Source organism: Oncorhynchus tshawytscha, linkage group LG15 (genome assembly GCF_018296145.1).
Source record: "Oncorhynchus tshawytscha isolate Ot180627B linkage group LG15, Otsh_v2.0, whole genome shotgun sequence".
Lineage (NCBI taxonomy): Eukaryota > Metazoa > Chordata > Actinopteri > Salmoniformes > Salmonidae > Oncorhynchus > Oncorhynchus tshawytscha.
In genome coordinates this window covers 20,258,726-20,266,225 of record NC_056443.1, presented here as the reverse complement: position 1 = coordinate 20,266,225, position 7,500 = coordinate 20,258,726, and the positions used below count along the sequence as shown (strand labels likewise).

Sequence of the window (7,500 nt, the reverse complement as noted above, 5' to 3'; positions counted from 1 at the left end):
CCGGCCCGTGATTGTGAGTCCGGGTTTGGCTGGGGTAGGCCGTCGTTGTAAATAAGAATCTGTTCTTAACTGACTTGCCTAGTTAAATAAAGTTTAACACATGGAGAGAGAGTGGTGGACAAGGCCTTTATTTGAAGCGCTGATGTGAATTGGAACGTGTTTAGGCTATTACTGACATCAAAACTAGATGGAATATTGTGGGAACAGAAAATAATATAATTAACGGGTTCTGAAAATAAAGGTTCTGTTCCGGAATACTAAAGATCACTGTCGTTCCTGGTTCGGTTTCTGTTCCTCTGAAAATGTCATTGTTTTCCGGTTTTTGGTTCTATTCCCTGAACCAGTTCCACCCCCTGGTTAGAACACACCCACACACTCCTGTCTTCCTGCAATCCCCGGTCTCTTCTTCTGGGTAAATATGGCCGTCCCTTCTGTAGTTTTTAAAAATATATATATATTTTTTTTTACCTTTTACCTTTATTTAACTAGTCAGTTAAGAACAAATTATTATTTACAATGACGACCGGGAACAGTGGGTTAACTGGTCTAGGAACAGTGGGTTAACTGGTCTAGGAACAGTGGGTTAACTGGTCTAGGAACAGTGGGTTAACTGGTCTAGGAACAGTGGGTTAACTGGTCTAGGAACAGTGGGTTAACTGGCCTAGGAACAGTGGGTTAACTGGCCTAGGAACAGTGGGTTAACTGGCCTAGGAACAGTGGGTTAACTGGCCTAGGAACAGTGGGTTAACTGGCCTAGGAAACAGTGGGTTAACTGGCCTAGGAACAGTGGGTTAACTGGTCTAGGAACAGTGGGTTAACTGGTCTAGGAACAGTGGGTTAACTGGCCTAGGAACAGTGGGTTAACTGGCCTAGGAACAGTGGGTTAACTGGTCTAGGAACAGTGGGTTAACTGGTCTAGGAACAGTGGGTTAACTGGTCTAGGAACAGTGGGTTAACTGGCCTAGGAACAGTGGGTTAACTGGCCTAGGAACAGTGGGTTAACTGGCCTAGGAACAGTGGGTTAACTGGTCTAGGAACAGTGGGTTAACTGGTCTAGGAACAGTGGATTAACTGGTCTAGGAACAGTGGGTTAACTGGCCTAGGAACAGTGGGTTAACTGCCTGTTCAGGGGCAGAACGACCTTCCGGTTACTAGTCCAACGCCCTAACCACTAGTCTACCTGCCTCCTCTACACTCTAACCACTAGGCTACCTGCCTCCTCTACACTCTAACCACTAGGCTACCTGCCTCCTCTACACTCTAACCACTAGGCTACCTGCCTCCTCTACACTCTAACCACTAGGCTACCTGCCTCCTCTACACTCTAACCACTAGGTTACCTGCCTCCTCTACACTCTAACCACTAGGCTACCTGCCTCCTCTACACTCTAACCACTAGGCTACCCTGCCACCACTACACTCTAACCACTAGGCTACCCTGCCACCACTACACTCTAACCACTAGGCTACCCTGCCACCACTACACTCTAACCACTAGGCTACCCTGCCGCCACTAGGCTACCCTGCCGCCCCTACACTCTAACCACTAGGCTACCCTGCCGCCTAGTCCAACACTCTAACCACTAGGCTACCTGCCTCCTCTACACCAACCACTAGGCTACCCTGCCACCACTAGGCTACCTGCCTCCTCTACACCAACCACTAGGCTACCCTGCCGCCACTAGGCTACCTGCCTCCTCTACACCAACCACTAGGCTACCCTGCCTCCTCTACACCAACCACTAGGCTACCCTGCCGCCACTAGGCTACCTGCCTCCTCTACACCAACCACTAGGCTACCTGCCTCCTCTACACCAACCACTAGGCTACCTGACTCCTCTACACCAACCACTAGGCTACCTGCCTCCTCTACACCAACCACTAGGCTACCTGCCTCCTCTACACCAACCACTAGGCTACCTGCCTCCTCTACACTCTAACCACTAGGCTACCTACCACCTCTACACTCTAACCACTAGGCTACCCTGCCTCCTCTACACCAACCACTAGGCTACCTGCCTCCTCTACACTCTAACCACTAGGCTACCCTGCCTCCCCTACACTCTAACCACTAGGCTACCTGCCTCCTCTACACTCTAACCACTAGTCTACCTGCCTCCTCTACACTCTAACCACTAGGCTACCTGCCTCCTCTACACTCTAACCACCAGTCTACCTGCCTCCTCTACACTCTAACCACTAGGCTACCCTGCCTCCTCTACACTCTAACCACTAGGCTACCTGCCTCCTCTACACTCTAACCACTAGGCTACCTGCCTCCTCTACACTCTAACCACTAGGCTACCTGCCTCCCTACACTCTAACCACTAGGCTACCTGCCTCCTCTACACCAACCACTAGGCTACCCTGCCTCCTCTACACTCTAACCACTAGGCTACCCTGCCTCCTCTACACTCTAACCACTAGGCTACCTGCCTCCTCTACACTCTAACCACTAGGCTACCTGCCTCCCTACACTCTAACCACTAGGCTACCTGCCTCCTCTACACCAACCACTAGGCTACCTGCCTCCACTAGGTTACCCTGCCTCCTCTACACTCTAACCACTAGGCTACCTGCCACCTCTACACTCTAACCACTAGGCTACCTGCCTCCTCTACACCAACCACTAGGCTACCTGCCTCCACTAGGTTACCCTGCCTCCTCTACACTCTAACCACTAGGCTACCTGCCTCCTCTACACTCTAACCACTAGGCTACCTGCCTCCCCTACACTCTAACCACTAGGCTACCTGCCTCCCCTGCACTCTAACCACTAGGCTACCTGCCTCCTCTACACTCTAACCACTAGGTTACCTGCCTCCTCTACACTCTAACCACTAGGCTACCCTGCCTCCTCTACACTCTAACCACTAGGCTACCTGCCTCCCCTACACTCTAACCACTAGGCTACCTGCCTCCCCTACACTCTAACCACTAGGCTACCTGCCTCCTCTACACTCTAACCACTAGGCTACCTGCCTCCTCTACACTCTAACCACTAGGCTACCTGCCTCCCTACACTCTAACCACTAGGCTACCCTGCCTCCCTACACTCTAACCACTAGGCTACCTGCCCACCTCTACACTCTAACCACTAGGCTACCTGCCTCCCTCTACACTCTAACCACTAGGCTACCCTGCCTCCCTACACTCTAACCACTAGGCTACCTACCTCCCCTACACTCTAACCACTAGGCTACCTACCTCCCCTACACTCTAACCACTAGGCTACCTGCCTCCCCTACACTCTAACCACTAGGCTACCTGCCTCCCTCTACACTCTAACCACTAGGCTACCCTGCCTCCCCTACACTCTAACCACTAGACTACCTGCCTCCCACTAGGCTACACTCTAACCACCACTAGACTACCTGCCTCCCCTACACTCTAACCACTAGACTACCTGCCTCCCTACACTCTAACCACTAGACTACCTGCCTCCCTACACTCTAACCACTAGACTACCTGCCTCCCTCCACTCTAACCACTAGACTACCTGCCTCCCCTACACTCTAACCACTAGACTACCTGCCTCCCCTACACTCTAACCACTAGACTACCTGCCTCCCTCCACTCTAACCACTAGACTACCTGCCTCCCCACACTCTAACCACTAGGCTACCCTGCCTCCCCTACACTCTAACCACTAGACTACCTGCCTCCCCTACACTCTAACCACTAGGCTACCTGCCTCCCTCCACTCTAACCACTAGACTACCTGCCTCCCCACACTCTAACCACTAGACTACCTGCCTCCCCACACTCTAACCACTAGGCTACCTGCCTCCCCTACACTCTAACCACTAGGCTACCTGCCTCCTCTACACTCTAACCACTAGGTTACCTGCCTCCCCACACTCTAACCACTAGGCTACCTGCCTCCCTACACTCTAACCACTAGGCTACCCTGCCACCTCTACACTCTAACCACTAGGCTACCTGCCTCCTCTACACTCTAACCACTAGGCTACCCTGCCTCCCTACACTCTAACCACTAGACTACCTGCCTCCTCTACACTCTAACCACTAGGCTACCTGCCTCCCTCCACTCTAACCACTAGGCTACCTGCCTCCTCTACACTCTAACCACTAGGCTACCTGCCTCCCCTCCACTCTAACCACTAGGCTACCTGCCTCCTCTACACTCTAACCACTAGGCTACCTGCCTCCCTCTACACTCTAACCACTAGGCTACCTGCCTCCCCTACACTCTAACCACTAGGCTACCTGCCTCCCCACACTCTAACCACTAGGCTACCCTGCCTCCCCTACACTCTAACCACTAGGCTACCTGCCTCCCTACACCTAACCACTAGAACCACCTGCCTCCCTCCTCTACACTCTAACCACTAGACTACCTGCCTCCCCTACACTCTAACCACTAGACTACCTGCCTCCCCTACACTCTAACCACTAGGCTACCTGCCTCCCCTACACTCTAACCACTAGGCTACCTGCCTCCCTACACTCTAACCACTAGACTACCTGCCTCCCCTACACTCTAACCACTAGACTACCTGCCTCCTCTACACTCTAACCACTAGGCTACCTGCCTCCTCTACACTCTAACCACTAGGCTACCTGCCTCCCCTACACTCTAACCACTAGGCTACCTGCCTCCTCCACTCTAACCACTAGGCTACCTGCCTCCCCCACTCTAACCACTAGGCTACCTGCCTCCCCTCCACTCTAACCACTAGGCTACCTGCCTCCCCTCCACTCTAACCACTAGTCTACCTGTCAGGGTCTGGGATATACAGACAGGACAGTGTCTCCACACACTACAAGGTGAGGTTATACACACCTATATACACAAAAGTATGTGGACACCCCTTCAAATGAGTGGATTCGTCTATTTCAGCCACAGCCGTTGCTGACAGGGTGTATAACATCGAGCACACAGCCATGCAATCTCCATAGACAAACATTAGCAGTAGAATGGCCTTAGGATAGGATGCCACCTTTCCAACAAGTCAGTTCGTCAAGTAGTGTGCCCTATTGTGAAGTGGAAACGTCTAGGAGCAACAACGGCTGAGCAGTGAAGTGGTAGGCCACACAAGCTCACAGAACGGGGCTTTCGAGTGCTGAAGCGTGTAAAAATCGTCTGTCCTCTCAGTTGCAACTCTCAGTACCGAGTTCCATACTGCCTCTGGAAGCAACGTCAGCACAAAAACTGTTAGTCGGGAGCTTCATGAAATGGGATTCCATGGCCGCACACAAGCCTAAGATCACCATGTTAGTCTCAATGCCAAGCGTCGGCTGGAGTGGAGTCAATCTCGCCACCATTGGACTCTGGAGCAGTAGAAATTAGTTCTCTGGAATGATGAATCACACTTCACCTTCTGGCAGTATGACGGACTAATCTGGGTTTGGCAGATGCCAGGAGAACGCTACCTGCCCCAATGCATAGTGCCAACTGTAAAGTTTGGTGGAGGACTAATGGTCTGGGGCTGTTTTTCATGGTTCAGGCCCCTTAGTTCCAGTGAAGGGAATCTTAATGCTACAGCACACAATGACATTCTAGACTATTCTGTCCTTCCAACTTTGTGGCAACCGTTTGGGGGAAGTGTTTTTTTGTGGAAGAACTTGACTGGACTGCACAGAGCCCTGACCTCAACCCCATCGAACACCTTTGGGATGAATTGGAACACCAACTGCGAGCCTAATCGCCCAACATCAGTGCCCGACCTCATTAATGCTCTTGTGGTTGAATGGAGCAAGTCCCCACAGCAATGTTCCTACATCTAGTGGAAAGCCTTCCTAGAAGAGTGGAGGCTGTTATAGCAGCAATGTTCCTAAAGTCTTCCCAGATCTAATGTTCCTACATCTAATGGAAAGCCTTCCCAGAAGAGTGGAGGCTGTTATAGCAGCAATGTTCCAACATCTAGTGGAAAGCCTTCCCAGAAGAGTGGAGGCTGTTATAGCAGCAAAGGGGGACCAACCTCATATTAATGCCCATGATTTTAGAATGAGATGTTCGACGAGCAGCTGTCCACCTACTGTTGGTCATGTAGTGTACTTAACATACTGAAGTAGGGGGAGATGGGGGGGATTGAGGGTTGAAGGTCAGGGATTGAGGGTTGAAGGTCAGGGATTGAGGGTTGAAGGTCAGGGATTAGGGTTGAAGGTCAGGGGTTGAAGGTCTCAGTAGTAATAGTGGGGGAGATGGGGGGGTATGAGGGTTGAAGGTCAGGGATTGAGGGTTGAAGGTCTCATTTGTAATAGTGGGAGAAATGTGAGAGGGAGATGAAGGTTAAAGTTCTCATTAGTGGGGGGGGTTGAAGGTCGGGGATTGAGGGTTGAAGGTCTCATTAGTAACAGTGTCTGGGGAGATGGGATGGGTTGAGCTGTTGTCTCCAGGTCAGCTGTTGAATTGGGTCACCACTAGTGCTGTCCCATTCACCCTCACCATAAAGACACAATGGAACATTCCTGTGGGGTGTGTGTGTGTTGTCTTTATGTGAGGTTCTGAATGGTCTGAGGGGTGTTGTCTATTTAGTGGTCTGGAGTGTACCTCAGGGGTGTATTGTGTCCTCTTTAGAGAGGGTGAGAGTCCCCATTAGGACCAGTCAGTAGGAACCACCCAGGTCCTCATTAGGACCAGTCAGTAGGAACCACCCAGGTTCTCATTAGGACCAGTCAGCAGGAACCACCCGGGTCCCCATTAGGACCAGTCAGCAGGAACCACCCGGGTCCCCATTAGGAACGGTCAGCAGGAACCACCCGGGTCCCCATTAGGACCGGTCAGCAGGAACCACCCAGGTCCTCATTAGGACCAGTCAGTAGGAACCACCCAGGTTCTCATTAGGACCAGTCAGTAGGAACCACCCAGGTTCTCATTAGGACCAGTCAGTAGGAACCACCCAGGTTCTCATTAGGACCAGTCAGTAGGAACCACCCAGGTTCTCATTAGGACCAGTCAGTAGGAACCACCCAGGTTCTCATTAGGACCAGTCAGTAGGAACCTCCCAGGTCCTCATTAGGACCAGTCAGTAGGAACCACCCAGGTTCTCCAGAGGACCAGTCAGCAGGAACCACCCGGGTCCTCTTTAGGACCGGTCAGCAGGAACCACCCGGGTCCCCATTAGGACCGGTCAGTAGGAACCACCCGGGTCCCCATTAGGACCGGTCAGCAGGAACCACCCGGGTCCCCATTAGGACCGGTCTGCAGGAACCACCCGGGTCCCCATTAGGACCGGTCTGCAGGAACCACCCGGGTCCCCATTAGGACCGGTCAGCAGGAAACACCCGGGTCCCCATTAGGACCGGTCAGCAGGAACCACCCGGACCAGTCAGTAGGAACCACCCGGGTCCCCATTAGGACCGGTCAGCAGGAACCACCCGGACCAGTCAGCAGGAACCACCCGGACCAGTCAGTAGGAACCACCCGGGTCCCCATTAGGACCAGGCAGTAGGAACCACCCGGACCAGTCAGTAGGAACCACCCGGGTCCCCATTAGGACCAGTCAGTAGGAACCACCCGGGTCCCCATTAGGA

General features: G+C 52.5%; 1 protein-coding gene across 2 annotated transcripts in view; it reads left to right on the top strand.

The window, feature by feature from the left end:
* LOC121839394 (F-box/WD repeat-containing protein 7-like) overlaps nt 1-7,500 on the top strand; it is a 24,721-nt gene that overhangs the window by 8,624 nt on the left and 8,597 nt on the right. The window lies entirely within an intron of this gene.